Source organism: Phoenix dactylifera, unplaced genomic scaffold, assembly GCF_009389715.1.
Source record: "Phoenix dactylifera cultivar Barhee BC4 unplaced genomic scaffold, palm_55x_up_171113_PBpolish2nd_filt_p 000835F, whole genome shotgun sequence".
Lineage (NCBI taxonomy): Eukaryota > Viridiplantae > Streptophyta > Magnoliopsida > Arecales > Arecaceae > Phoenix > Phoenix dactylifera.
Window position 1 is genome coordinate 1 of NW_024068200.1, and position 15718 is coordinate 15718.

Sequence of the window (15718 nt, forward strand, 5' to 3'; positions counted from 1 at the left end):
TTCGTTAAATTAAGGGATTCGATCAATTGTCCGTCGGCAACACAGTCTACATAAGGTTTTAACCTTTGACCATTGACTTTTAAAACATGTCCACCATTGAGGTGTTGGATCTCTATTGCACCATAAGGAGAAACTTTTTTCACTACGAATGGTCCATCCCACCTAGAGCGAAGTTTACCCAGGAAGAGTCGCAACTTGGAATTGAACAGCCAAACCTTTTGACCAGGTTCGAAGGACTTACGGTTAATATTTTTATCATGAAAAGCCTTAGTCCTTGCTTTATAAATTTTAGCATTTTCATAAGCCTCATTACGCAATTCTTCAAGTTCACTTAGTTGGAGTTTTCGGTGAGGACCAGCTACTGCCATGTCTAAGTTAAATTTTTTTATAGCCCAGAAAGCTCTATGTTCAAGTTCTACCGGTAAGTGACAAGCTTTACCAAAAACTAATCGGTAGGGGGACATGCCAATAGGAGTTTTGTAGGCGGTACGGTAAGCCCAGAGTGCATCATTTATCCTTTGAGACCAATCTTTCCTATCGGGACGTACCGTTTTCTCTAAGATGTGTTTTAACTCTCTATTGGACACCTCGACTTGTCCACTCGTTTGGGGATGGTATGGGGTAGCAACTTTGTGGGTGATGTTATATTTTGCGAACCAAAGCCTCGAAAGATCGGTTGCAAAAATGAGATCCCCCATCACTGATAATGGCTCGGGGTGTACCGAAACGACAAAAGATGTTTTCATGTAAAAATTTAATCACAACCTTGTGGTCATTAGTTTTAGTGGCGACAGCTTCTACCCATTTTGAAACATAATCAACCCCTACCAGAATATATTCGAAACCAAAGAATGGTGGGAAAGGGCCCATGAAGTCAATACTGACATCAAAGATTTCTACAATTAAAATAGGATTGAGAGGCATCATATCTCTACGAGAGATGGTACCCATCCGTTGGCACCGTTCACAAGTTTGGCAAAAGTTATGGACATCTTTGAAAAGTGTGGGCCAATAAAATCCACTTTGTAAAACTTTTGCTGCAGTTTTTCTACCCCTAAAATGTCCCCCACAAGCTTGTGAATGGCAGAATGAAAGAATACTTTGAAATTCACATTCAGGGACACATCGACGGATGACTTGATCGGGACAATACTTGAATAAATCAGGATCATCCCAATAATAGAACTTTACTTGTGAAAAGAATCAGTTCTTATCTTGAGTTGACCAATCATCAGAAATTCGTCCTATGGCAAGGTAATTCACTATGTTTGCAAACCATGGCATTTTTATTCTTTGTACCTCAAATAATTGTTCATCTGAAAAAGAATCGTGTAAGGGTGAGGTATTTTTACAAGAGGGCTCAAGAAGAATCCTAGATAAGTGGTCCGCTACGACATTGCAGTTCCTTTCTTGTCACGAATTTCTAGGTCAAATTCTTGTAGTAAAAGAATCCATCGAATCAGACGGGGTTCGGTATCCTTCTTTGCAAGAAGGTGTCGAAGGGCAGCATGATCAGTGAATATGGTAACCTTGGATCCTAATAAGTAAGATCGAAACTTGTCTAGTGCGAATACTACCGCTAGCAATTCTTTCTCAGTGGTGGTGTAGTTTAATTGTGCATCTGAGAGTGCTTTACTAGCATAGTAAATGACATGAGGTACTTTATCTAGCCGTTGCCCTAAGACTGCCCCAATAGCATAGTCGGATGCATCACACATTAGTTCAAATGGAAGGGTCCAATTAGGAGGCCGTATGATAGGTGCAGTGGTCAATTTCGAGCGAAGATTTTCAAATGCCTCCTCGCATGTTTTATCAAAGACAAAGGGAGTGTCCTTGGCAAGAAGATTGCACAAGGGTTTGGAAATCTTACTGAAATCCTGAATAAGGCGACGGTAGAAACCAGCATGGCCAAGGAATGATCGGATTTGTTTCACAGTTTTTGGTGGAGGAAGATTGGAAATAAGATCGACTTTGGCTTTATCTACTTCAATGCCCCTCTTGGACACGACGTGTCCTAAAACTATGCCTTCTTGAACCATAAAATGGCTCTTTTTCCAACTTAGTACTAGGTTGGTCTCCTTACATCTTTTCAAAACTAAGGTCAAATTGTCTAGACAATCATCAAAAGATAGGCCAAAAACTGAGAAATCATCAATGAACACTTCTAGAAAGTTTTCCACCATATCTGAAAAGATGGCCATCATGCATCGTTGAAAAGTTGCGGGTGCATTACATAGTCCAAAAGGCATCCTCCTATATGCAAATGTCCCAAATGGGCAAGTAAAGGTGGTTTTCTCTTGATCGTCCGGGTAGACAGGTACTTGGTTATATCCAGAATAACCATCTAAGAAGCAGTAGAAACCTTGACCAGCCAACCGTTCCAAAATTTGATCTATGAAAGGTAGAGGGAAATGGTCCTTCCTAGTCATTGAATTAAGTTTTTTATAGTCAATGCACACGCGCCAACCCGTGGTTGTGCGTGTTTGTATTAATTCTCCTTCCGTATTCTCAATCACAGTGATACCTGATTTCTTGGGTACCACTTGTGTCGGACTCACCCACTTACTATCAGAAATTGGATAAATGATTCCGGCATCTAATAACTTCACCACTTCTTTCTTGACTACCTCCTTCATGTTAGGATTGAGTCTTCTTTGCATTTCTCGGGTAGGCTTTGCATCATCTTCGAGATGAATTTGATGCATGCAAACAGAGGGGTCAACCCCTTTCAAATCGGCTACAGACCATCCTATGGCATGTTTATTTTCTTCTAGCACCCTCAAAAGTTTACCCTCCTGTTCAGTAGATAAGTTGGCTGCGATAATTACAGGGAGGCTATCTTCTGGTCCTAGAAAGGCATACTTAAGATTTGTTGGAAGTGGCTTTAACTCAAGTTTCGGTGGTGAATCAATGGAAAGACAAAGTGGCGCGCTAGCAATAGGAGGAAGAGGTTCAGGTCGGCTCTTCCAAGGAAGGGAACTCACAGGAGATTGATTGTCAAGTAAGATGTTAACTTCTTCTATGGCCTTGTCTATATCAAAGTTGTCAATGTCAAAATGGGCCAGACATGCCTCTAAGGGGTCATCTGCTAAGATATAGGGAAGGGCTTCCTCTACAAGATCATCCATTTCGTCAATTAGGCAACACTCATCTTCCCTCACATGTTGGTCAGCGGCATGAAACACATTCAATTTAATTTTCATGTTCCCAAATGATATATCCATTGCCCCAGTTCTACAGTTGATGCATGCATTGGCTGTCGCTAAAAAGGGACGACCAAGAATCACAGGGATTTGTTTTTTTAGGTTGGGCACATGTTCCATGTCAAGGACGATAAAATCTACTGAAAAATAGAATTTGTCTACCTTGACAAGAACATCTTCAATCATCTCCCGTGGTATCTTCACAGATCGATCAGCCAATTGTAAGGACACCGAGGTAGGTTTTAATTCACCTAACCCAAATTTCTCATAGACTGAATAGGGTAGAAGATTCACACTTGCCCCTAGATCTAAGAGCGCTCGGTCAATGGAGTTATCTCCTATGACACAGGAAATAGTGGGAGCGCCAGGATCTTTGAATTTTGGAGGGGTGTTGTATTGGAGAATGGAACTTACCTGTTCAGTAAGTAAGACCTTTTTAGGCACATGTGTCCTAGATTTTCGCTTTTGGGTGCAAAGGTCTTTAAGAAATTTGGCATAGGAGGGAACTTGTTTGATGGCATCAAGAAGTGGAAGGTTGATTTTAACTTGTTTGAACACCTCCATCATCTCTTCTAGTGAAGTTCCCTTCTTGCCAAAGGGAGTGGGTGCATTAAGTGCTTCAGAAAATGGAGCCTTTGGAGTATGGGTTGTGACAGATGGTGGACTAGCTGAAGAAAGTTTTGGGTTTTCATGTGAAACATTCCTCTCCTCTTCTTCATCTTCCTTATTGTGACTCTCCCCAACCTTATTATCTATTATACGACCACTCCTTAGGGTAGTCAAAGCATTGGCTTGCTCATGATTTAGTCGGGTTTCTTGAGCCACGTATTGTCCCCTTGGATTACTCATTGGTTGACTTGGAAGCTTATCTTCCTCTCGTTTATTTAATGCATTGGCTAGTTGACCCATTTGGGATTCTAGCTTAGCAATTGATTGTGTGTGAGAGTGCAATAGTTGTGTATTTGCCTCCAAACCTTGAAGGGCAGTCAACACCTTCTCCTCAAAGGCTGTATTTCTTTGGGTTGGAGGAGGAGGATGCTGAAATTGAGTTGAGGGACGGTAGGGATGAAAATTCTGAGGGTTTTGAAAATTTTGGAAGAAGGGTTGGGAGATATTAGAAGCTTGCTGCCTCCAAGAAAAATTTGAATGATTCCGCCATCCTGGATTATATGTATTGAAAAATGGAACATTACCCGATCTGGGCTGTGTTTGGGCAGCATTGATGTGTTCTTGCACGAGTTCGGAATATTGGGGTGCTGAGGGGCACTCATGAATAGGATGCGATGGGCTAGAACAGATAGCACACACTTGTACTTGGGAAGAGCTAACGACATGTCCTCCTATCATTAGTTGGTCAATCTTATGGGACAATGCATCTACTTTGCTAGACAGGTCCATAGAATTACTTATTTCACAAATGGCCCCTTTTCTTTGATAATTCGAGGATGCTTGACGAGAACATGAAGCATGGTGGAAGGAGTTTTCATTAAGATTTTCAAATAGTTGCCATGCTTCATGCTCATTTCGAAGCATGAAAGTCCCCCCACATGCAGCATCGATCATCTGACGGTTTCGTTCCGTCAAATCATCATAGAAACATTGCACTAGCTGCCACTTAGGTATTTGATGATGAGGGCATTTACGGATTAGGTCCCGAAATCTCTCCCAAGTTTCATGAAATTCTTCTCCCTCGGTTTGGGAGAAGCTTGTAATGGCACGTCTAAACTGGTTCGTTCTTCCTATAGGAAAGTATTTTTTAAGGAATTCTTGTTGCATTTGATCCCAAGAACGAATTGAGTTAGCTTCTAAAGAATTCAGCCATTGTTTGGCTCTATCTTTAAGGGAGAAGGGGAATAATCTAAGTTTTAAAGCATCATCAGTGAAATTTTGAATCTTGACAGTGGTGCAAATCTCAAGAAATTCATCTAGGTGTTTATATGGGTCTTCATTGGTGAGCCCATAAAAAGATGGAAGCATTTGGATCACACTAGACTTTATTTCATATTGTACCGCTGCTACTTCAGGTAATCGAATGCAAGATAGGAAAGTGTAAATGGTGGGAGTAAAGTACTCCCTCAGGAGTTTGGGTTGTTCTTCAGCCATCTCAGGAGGTAGGGATGATTCTAATGTTTTGATCTTAGCTCGAATATTCCTAAGGGTTCGTTCTATTTCAGGGTCAAAAGGTAATAACTCACGTACTCTAGAACGACTCCCTTGCATACATTAGTAATCGATCAGTCAAGCATGCAATAAAAGAAAAACACATCAGTCCTTGATTTGTCCTAAAATCACTAGACAGCTCCTAACTGGTTTGAAGAGGGCACCTAAGCCTCCAATCCGGTCTAATGAACCGAGTTGACCAGGTAAGCTCCCAAGTAAGTGGAGGGGTCACGATGCGTTCGCAAAGGTCCCACTTAAAACCCACTTGCCTCGAACAGATGAACTGTCTCCCTTATAGGGACAAAGCTTGCCTAGACATCAACTAAGCCACAGAGCGAAATTGGTGCAACCTTCGGTGATCTTCGTCCTATTGAGCTCGAATGTCCCTAGGGGCCAATGTCTAATTGATTTTAATTAAAGATGACACTATGTGAGATTGAGTTCACCTAAGTTGGGCAAGAGTCCGGTGATGAAATCCGGCTCTTATCTTGTTGGGGTGATTGCCCTTACTATGTGCAAATTGATTTGTGTATGTGTATCAAGCATGCATTCACAATTTTGCTATAATTAAAATCAAACAATCACTACAAAATTTCAAACCAATAATTAATTTAAATAAGAAAAGTTTAGAGGTTACCAAAGGGAATTTCCCCAGCAATTTATTTTTTTTTTTTTTTTGCAAACCTCTACAGCATTTCTTTTTCGGCAGTTCTCCTTTTGATCATCCCAAATTTTTTTCCTCGATTCCTGATCAAATAGTATATAAAAAATAAATAAAAATTAGTAAGGGAGAAAAAGAAGATAAGAAAAGTAACAATAATAGAAAAAAAAAATTTTTAAGAAATTTTTTTAATTTTTTTTAAAAAAAAATTTAGTAAGAAAAATAACTATGCTAGCAATCCCCGGCAACGGCGCCAAAAATTGATCGTTACTTTCAATTTTGAAAATAAACCGCGCAATAGCACGTATCCTGTAGGATAGTGATTACGGGTGTCGGTCCACAGGGATTGAAGAATAAATTATTTTTCTTTTAAAAATAACTCAAGAAGAAGAATTTGCTAACTTGATTTAACTAAATTAAACTATGAGTGCGAATTAGAATTTATCAGAATAAATGGATCTAGGGTTTGGAGTCCACCACATAGCATTGCATCAGGGTTTGTATTCTTTATTTTTTTTTATCTTTTGGAGAGGCATGCAATATTGGCTACAAGCCTTTTAGAATAAAAGCATAAAGAATTTTAGGAAAATCCATCTTCGGTATAGCATGAAGTGTCTACCTAATTATGCTAATCTAGGGTGCAGCACACCTCATCTTCCTAGGCATGGATCATCTTAGACTACTTTATCAAATATGAATAGTAAATGGCATGCTCGAGGTTTAAATATCATAAAAGAAATATTTCATTGAAGATAAAAATTTAAACAAGCTCCAAAATAATAAAGAAAATAAGAACTACAATGCCCTGATACATTGCTAGGGCTTCATCCAGCCCTAGACTAGACGTTTAGCCGAGCATGGCTTCCGGACGATCTCCCATCTTCAAATAAAATTGATCAACTCCAATTATTTCCAAAATATCAAACTATTCTCTTTCCCCCTCCTTTCTCTCTTTTTTTTTTTTTCTTTTTCTCTTCTTCCCTCTCGGTTTTCTTCCTCTTCTCACCGAAAGAGGGGTTCTCCCCTGTTTTCTTTCGAACCGAGCTCTCTCCCTTTGCCTCATGATTCTTCCTCCTTTTATAGCTCCCCACTAAGGATTAGCCAGTGGTGGATCCTTGATTTCGTGTGAAGAGGAGGAAGAACGCATGCTTGATTGTTGGGCGGAATCCATAGGATCGGAAGCTGACCGCGGGATGGAGGCGCTGATCCGAGGGCGTCACGGGCGGCAGAAGCGGCGAAGGATCTGGTTGCTGGCTGCACCACGTGGGACTCGTGGCTGGAACGGGGGAATCGACGGGTGGCGACTCGAATCTCGGCCGTGATCCGCTGCGAGAGGAAGAAGATGAACAGTGGAGATCTGTGAACGTGCTGGGACGAGTGGCCGGTCCGGGATGCTGCGGCTGTAAACGGAAAGGAGTTGCGGGAGAGGAGGAAGAGGGCTGATGCGGAAGGTTTCACGAGCGGCTGGGGTGCGATGCGTGGGAGGTGTTGATCACGGCGTGGAGTCGGAAGTCCGGGAGAGGAGATGCCGCACGCGGTTGATGGCGGAGGAGCTTGATCTCCGCTGCTGGGGATTTGGATTTGAATGAAGACAGCATGGATGCGGTGGCATGTGGTTGGGAAGCTGGAAAGGATAGGTAACGGGGAGGGGAAAGAAGATAAACAGTGGAAGAAGAAGAAGATAAACAGTGAACTTATATATATATTATTTATTAATTTATTTATTTATTATTTGATTTATATATACATAAATATATATTTGTAAAACACTGTTCATATGAACAGTGTTTTCACGGGATACTGTTCATATGAACAGTGAATCCAGTAATTCTTCCCAAAATTATTTTTATTTATTTTATTATTTTATTATTATTATTTATAATTATTATTTTTTTTAAAATTATAAATTTTATATGAAGGCACGCAAGGCATTGGTTGGGAATCGACTTTGGGTTTGAGGTGGGTCATGAATGTTGATTTGCTTGAACTTGTTCTTGAGCCCAATGACATTTAATTTTTACTAAACCGCTTCAGATTGAACTCAACCAGATCAGACTATGACTTAATAAAAGGGTTAATCAAATATTTTCCATACAATTATAACTTTCAATCTAACCAGGACCAAAGCCAATTTAATTATACCCTTAGCTTGATTACAACTCCATCAGGTTAATAAATCGGGTCAACACAATCTCCTCCTTATATATTTTTATGAAAGATCTCAGCCAGAAGAGAGGCAAATTCAGAGTCTGTTTTAAGAAAAGTATTATTTATCTCTTACCATAATTTAAATTTATTTCATTGTTTATTCAATTTCATGGTAAAATAAGTAGTTATCCGTTTAAGAACATTGATAAGTGCTGGAAAAAGAATATTAAATTATAGATTAATCAGCACTTATCAACTGATCATGTACTGTACATGATTGAGTTGATCGAGCGTCTAAGCTCTCTTGGCTTTTTCCTTCATGATCAATTGGGGAAGGATGCCATACTAAACTCATTGCCTGGATCATACCGTCCTTTTCTCACTCATTTTCGTATGACGAAACCTGTAGTGAATTATCACCAATTGTTGGGGTTACTACAGACGTTTGAGAATGATCACCAACTTCTTAAGAAGACGGTGAACTTAGTGGGAGGTTCATCCAAGGGTCGCTCCTTTAAGAAAGGAAAAAAGAAAAATAAAATCCAAAAGAAACAGGTGCACCATGCTCAGCCTAGTCAGAAAAATAATAAAAAGGCTGATCAGAGAAAGGCGGAGTGCTTCTTCTGCAAGAAGCAAGGACATTGGAAGAGGAACTGTCCTCTTTACATTGCATCCCTCGATCCGAACCGGCCTAAGAAAAGTGGGCAATCAGTTGCCAATCAAGGTACTTATATGATAACACCTTGCAATTTTTCTATTTGTGATAATTCGACCTGAGTATTGGATACCGGTAGTCCTTTTAATATTTGCAATTTGTTGCAAGGGCTACAAGTCAGTAAGAGATTTGAAGAAGGAGAAAGGTTCCTAAATGTTGGAGATGGAAGACCAGTTCCAGTTCTAGCTTTAGGAATTCTTAAACTTAAATTCAGCTCTCATGTAATGTCCTTAGTGATTGTCCCTATTGTCCAAGTTTTCTATTGAATATCATTTCTGTAGGCCTTTTGGCCAAAAATGGTTATGAAATATCAATAAAAAAGGATTATTGCAATGTCATTTGGAATGGTGTTGTTGTAATGAATGGAATTCTGAGTAATGGCATTTACATTTTGTCACAGCCTGTTCATGTAATGTATAAATCCAATAAGCGCTCTAGAATAGATAATGTCACGGATGTCTACCTTTGGCATCATAGGCTAGGTCATATTAACAAGAACAGGATGAACAGGTTAAGTAAAGAAGGAATCATTGATGTTAATGATTGTGAATTATTGACAACCTGTGAATCATGTCTTCTTGGTAAAATGACCAAATCACCTTTTACCGGAAAAGGTGAACGAGCCAGTGATTTATTGACCCTTGTACATTCTGATGTATGTGGGCCAATGAGCACAGATGCTAGAGGTGGGTATTCATATTTCATTACGTTTACAGACGACCTTTTAAGGTATGGTTATGTCTATTTAATGAGACATAAATCTGAATCATTTGAAATGTTCAAATTATATCGTAATGAAGTAGAAAAACAAACTGGAAAGAGTATTAAAACTCTTCGATCGGATCGAGGAGGTGAATACCTCTCCAGTGAATTTTTGACATATCTAGGAGAAAATGGAATTCTCTCTCAATGGACTCCTCCTGGTACACCACAATATAATGGTGTGTCAGAAAGGAGAAATTGAACTCTGTTAGACATGGTTCGATCCATGATGGGGTTTGCGAGTCTGCCCATATCCTTTTGGGGATATGCACTTGAGTCAGCCTGCTACATTCTAAATAAAGTTCCAAGTAAGTCTGTAAATAAAACACCACATGAGATGTGGACTGGACGTAAGCCAAAGCTCTCTCACCTTAGGGTTTGGGGGTGTCCGGCATATATCAAACGTTTGAAAACAGACAAACTTGAACCTAAGTCTGACAGATATTTCTTTGTTGGTTATCCTAAAGAAACTAAAGGATATTACTTCTACTTTGCTGAAGAACAAAAATTGTTCGTAAGCAATAGAGCAATTTTCTTAGAAAAGGAATTTCTTGGTGAAGGAACAAATAGCTCTAATGTTGAGCTTAGAGAAGTTCAACATGTAGAAGATCCGACACCATCTACTGAACCAGTTGAGTCGGATTTGATTAGATCAGATCCAGAACCCATATTAGATGCACGATTAAGGCGATCGGGTAGAGTACCACGTCAGCCGGACAGATACTACGGTTTTTTGATTCGGGATGGGGATCCTATCGAACTTGATGAAAACGATGGGGATCCGATCACATATATGGATGCAATGCAGAGGTATGACTCTGATAAATGGCTTGGAGCCATGCAATCCAAAATGGAATCCATGAAGGTCAATGATGTTTGGCCATTAGTTGACCCACCCGAAGGAATTAAACCCATTGGGTGTAAGTGGATATTCAAAAGGAAACGAGGCGCAGACGAAAAGGTAGAGACCTATAAAGCCCGTCTGGTTGCCAAGGGTTATCGTCAACGTTATGGTATTGACTATGACGAGACGTTTTCTCCTGTGGCAATGCTCAAGTCCATTCGGATTGTGCTTGCGATAGCAGCACATTTAGACTATGAAATCTGGCAAATGGATGTAAAGACCGCATTTCTAAATGGAGATTTAGAAGAAGAAGTGTATATGATACAACCTGAAGGTTTTACATCTGCAGATGAATCTAAAGTGTGCAAGCTTCAAAAATCCATTTATGGATTAAAGCAAGCTTCACGGAGTTGGAATATACGTTTTGATAAGGTAATCAAAATATATGGCTTCATTAAGAATGAAGAGGAACCTTGCATTTATAAATGGGCAAATGGTTCAGTTATTATATTCCTTATTTTGTATGTGGATGACATTCTTTTAATCGGGAATGACATTCCTGCATTACAAGGAATAAAGGTTTGGCTATCATCTCAATTTGCTATGAAGGATTTGGGAGAAGCATCTTACATCCTAGGGATGAAGATCTATAGAGATAGATCTAGAAGATTGCTTGGATTATCCCAATCCATATACATTGATACTATACTGAAGAGGTTAAGTATGATTAATTCCAAGAAAGGCTATCTTCCGATGGGCCATGGAATTAACCTCTCTAAAAGGGATTGTCCGACAACCCTTCAAGAAAGAGAGAGTATGGATAGAATTCCATATGCTTCGACAGTGGGATCTATAATGTATGCCATGACATGTACTAGACCAGACGTGGCATACTCACTAGGAGTAGTGAGTAGATACCAGTCTGATCCAGGTAGCAACCACTGGAAGGTTGTAAAAACCATCCTTAAGTATTTGAGAAATACTAAAGATCAGTGGCTTGTCTATGGTGATTCTGACTTAAAACTTGAGGGATATACTGATTCAAATTTTCAGTCAGATCAAGATGATAGCAAGAGCGTGTCAGGATATATCTTCACTCTTAAGGGTGGGGCCATCTCCTGGAAGAGTTCCAAGCAGCATACAGTGGCAGATTCTATATGTGAAGCAGAATATATCGCAGCATCTAATGCCGCCAAGGAAGCTGTATGGTTGCGGAAGTTCATCACCGAGCTTGGAGTGACACCCTCCATTGATGGTCCAGTGCCTGTATTTTGCGACAATACTGGGGCCATAGCTCAAGCAAGGGAACCTAAAGCACATCAGCGGACCAAGCATATTCTACGTCGCAACCCGTTGGTTTGAGAGATCATCGATCGAGGTGATATTGATCTTCAGAAGATTGATACAAAAGAAAATCTGGCTGACCCATTTATCAAAGTCCTCGGCATCAAAAAGTTCGACGAACACAAGTCGAAGATGGGTATTAGATACTGTGCCGATTGGCATTAGGCTAAGTAGGAGTTGTTGGGATTTGTTTCCTAAATGTCAATCGTCAGCATATTGATGATTGAATTTTGTAAATGAATTGACAAATTAATAAAGTGTTATTTGGCATTATTCATCATTTCATCTTCAAATGAACTCTTATATGATGAAGTCCTTAGGACTTATGTTATGATAAAGGAGGATTTATCTTTGAGTCCTTAAACTTGTTCGCGACCAAATGATATGTTGTTACTAGGACGACAGCATTATCGAGATTAGGTCATTGTGTGACATATACGTTGGTTGTCCTCTTAACCAAGAAGTGTGGAGACACTGGTATGCCACACAGGTGAAGTGTAGGAGTACATTTCACTGAACGTGACCAATTACAGAACGCTCTACTGTCGAGAGATGTTCCGAGTGGATATGGGTATAAGTTTGGCCCTCTGACCTGAGACCGCAACCTGTGACAAGCAAGCAACTCACTGTACTTTGGTACCGGACTACCTGAATTTCTAATTCAGTGACGGAAGGTCACTGGGTGCAGTCAAGTATTTGCGTAGTCAGTTGTGAGTCAAGATGGAATTGACCCCTCCTGAAAACAGGAGATAATGTCTTGTGATTAATTTAGCAAAACCTTGGCCAGGGTAATCCCAGTGAGGAGTCACGGAATATCTAAAGTTAATCACATAATGGATGTACTAATTATAGGGTTGACAGTGAGCTCTAAGTCATCCTGGCATTAGGAGTCAAAGGGATTGAATTATACAGTAACCATAGTTCAGGGTTCTAGAATATTTGCTTCGCATATATTCGGCCTATCTGGACGTTGGGTACCATTGCTAGATGGTCACATCAATTAGTATAGGAAATTGTTCCTATACTACCGGCTTAGGTTCGAACCTATGAGGTTACACGCATAGAAGATTTCTGATTGATCAAGAAAGCTGATGAATGATTAAGAATCATTCAGGGATAATTTGGTCAATCTGATTGGCATATTATCTTATAAAATAATTAAAGTAATTATTAAAGGATTAATTAGTAATTATATTACTAATAAACTCAATTTGATTGAGTAATTGTGCTAAGGATGAGCCAAATTGAATTGGATTCAAGTTTGGGCTCAATCAGGATTTTGACCTGATTGGATTAGGTTAGAACCAAAAAGGACTTAAGCTAATCAAATTAATTTTAAATTAATTTGTTCTTAATTGGGGATTGACCTAATTGGATTAGGTCCAACACAAAGTAATTAATTCAATTTGATTGAGTTTGCATGAGCCAAAATTGAATTGGATTCAATTTGAGCTCAATCAGGGTCTGACCTGATTAGATGGGTTCAACCAAATTGCTTTGTTTTAATTCGGGTTTGACCAAATTTGATTAGGTGCAACCCAAGGAGATTAGGCTCAGATGATGTGGCAATTATTGGTGACATGGCATTGGATTTCATGAATTTTAAATAAACCAAAATTATTGTATGGCACATGGACCCATTGCTTGACACATGGCGACATTGTTTGTTATTTGAATTTAAATTCAAACATTAAGCAATGTGTTAAATGATTTTAATCACTCAAACCATCAGCCAAGGTGGCGTATGAGTTTTTGAATGGATTAAATTCAAATTTCAAGAGGTGATTTCGAAATTATGAAGTGTTTTACCTTGCCGCATGGATTTCAAATTCCTTCCCTCTTGCACATGTGTTTAAAATTTGAATTTAAATCAGATTTGGTTGAGATCTGATTTGGGTTGTTCCTATTCCTTTGTATGTGCCAACTAAAGGAGGTTTTCTAAAAATAAATTTTGAATTTTGAATGAAAATTTGGAGGCCATTAAAAGGGATCAAACATGGGCACCAAAAATACATCCATTGCAGCCTTCTTCCTCACCCGCCTCCTCTTCCTCTTCTTCTCCATTTTAGATAGGGTTTTCAGGGTGAATATCTAGAAGATTCAAGATCAGATCTGAGTCCTCTACTTTCCTTACAAACCTCATCTCCATCTGCTTCAAGACGATTGATCAAGAGTTGATTGAATCCCGACGGGCAGATTTCAGCTTTCAAGTGTTCTGCAACTGCTAGCACTGTTGCGGAAGAAGATCCTTCAGGACTTCACGTGTACTTCTCGTAGAGGCCATTCGTGTGCGTTGCTGTAAAGTCAAGAATCAAATTCACAACTTTCATTCATCATAAAAGATATTAATCTAGCATTAATCATTTATTATGGTGTCAAGGTCTAGGTCCGATTCTCCGAGGTTTTACCCTCTTTTGGGGCTCCTCACGGAGATATCTCCAGAATCCATTCGATGGATATTCGGAGATTAATTGGAATAGAGTTCTTAAGTTTCAGATCTGATAGTTAATCATGCATAAAAGTTTTATCATAATTGTTTAAACGATTCCGGCATAATCCTATGTGTTCTTAATGTGCTGATTTCTAGATTTGATCTTGTAAGCATGCATGAATTAAATTGTTTGATTCTTTTTCCCGCTGTATTTTTGAAATTTTAAAAGAACTATGTGTGGCTTGATTTCCGTTGTGAAGGGGTACGTAGGCAACCCGATCAGGTTCAGCCATAGTTTTCAAAAAAAAAAAAATTCAGCATGCTAAACACCGAAGAACCTAGGAATAACTTTCGGACATGTGGTCTTTAAAATCTGCATAGTGTGAACATGACTTAAGTCATATTCATCCTACGACGACATGTGGTCTTTAAAATCCGCACAAACCTTGGTTTAATCAAATTGACCCAATCATGAACCCAAATCAATTTGGGTCGAACCCAATTTGATTTGGCTCATTAAATCAGCCCAATTACAATCCAATTGCAATCAATTCTACTTAATTCTTCTTTCATTAACTTACTAACACTTAGTGGGTTAATTCAATCACCAATCATATTGATGATTGATTGATTTCTATTGTGATTCCAAATCACAATTATGATAGTCTGACTAATTAAATCCTCTATGTGTGTGATCCCGTAGGTTCTATTCTGACTAATTAGATCTCCATCTCAATATCACTGAAACTTCTTTCAGTGGACTGAAACGATTTCAGTTATACTCTCAGGGTTCACTGATCACCAAGTGAATGCCTTCGAGTCTCACAATCCACTAGTGACACCTAACAGTATATGGTGGCAACCCAGCAGAATGGAATGTCTGAACCTCTAGGTGCAGTTAGCGTATGATACAGTCTCTTTATCATGGATCCCGACGTGACGGAGGTTATGCATATCTCGTCAAACCCCATCGTCCGTCATATGTCAAATTTATACGACTTCTAGTTTGAGATATGGAAAACTCTTTTTCCAAAATACCTGACTAAAAATTTATCGAACTTAGTCTCATAAATCACATAGGATCACTCTTAATCTATCAAGGTCGATAGATCCCATCTAGATGCAACCCTATTCCAAAATGAACCTACTGTAGCCAATCCGCACTACAAAAATCCGAATGGCTAGGGCCTAAGTTCACATGCTCGTCAAAGTACAGCAACCTCACAGTGAATAGTTGAGGCATCGTAGGTCAAAGGACCAGTCATACAACTGCAGCATAAGTAGTCACTGACGAGTGGATAGAGATCCATGTGACTACTATCTTTGGTCACGCTCAGTACCTTGTTCTCTAACAAGTACTTGCTTAGTCACTGCAGTGTCTCTACACCGTGGACTCGAAACTCGTCCATCTGACCAAGTGATCTATGCACTAATCTCAGCGGATCGATCA

At 39.4% G+C, this 15718-nt stretch overlaps 1 non-coding gene across 1 annotated transcript; it reads left to right on the plus strand.

Moving 5' to 3' along the window:
- The first annotated feature begins 4824 nt into the window (after nucleotides 1-4824).
- On the plus strand, nucleotides 4825-4930 carry LOC120107354. Its single transcript, XR_005509190.1, has one exon. It is a non-coding gene; the product is annotated as a small nucleolar RNA R71 (small nucleolar RNA).
- Nucleotides 4931-15718: the final 10788 nt, after the last annotated feature.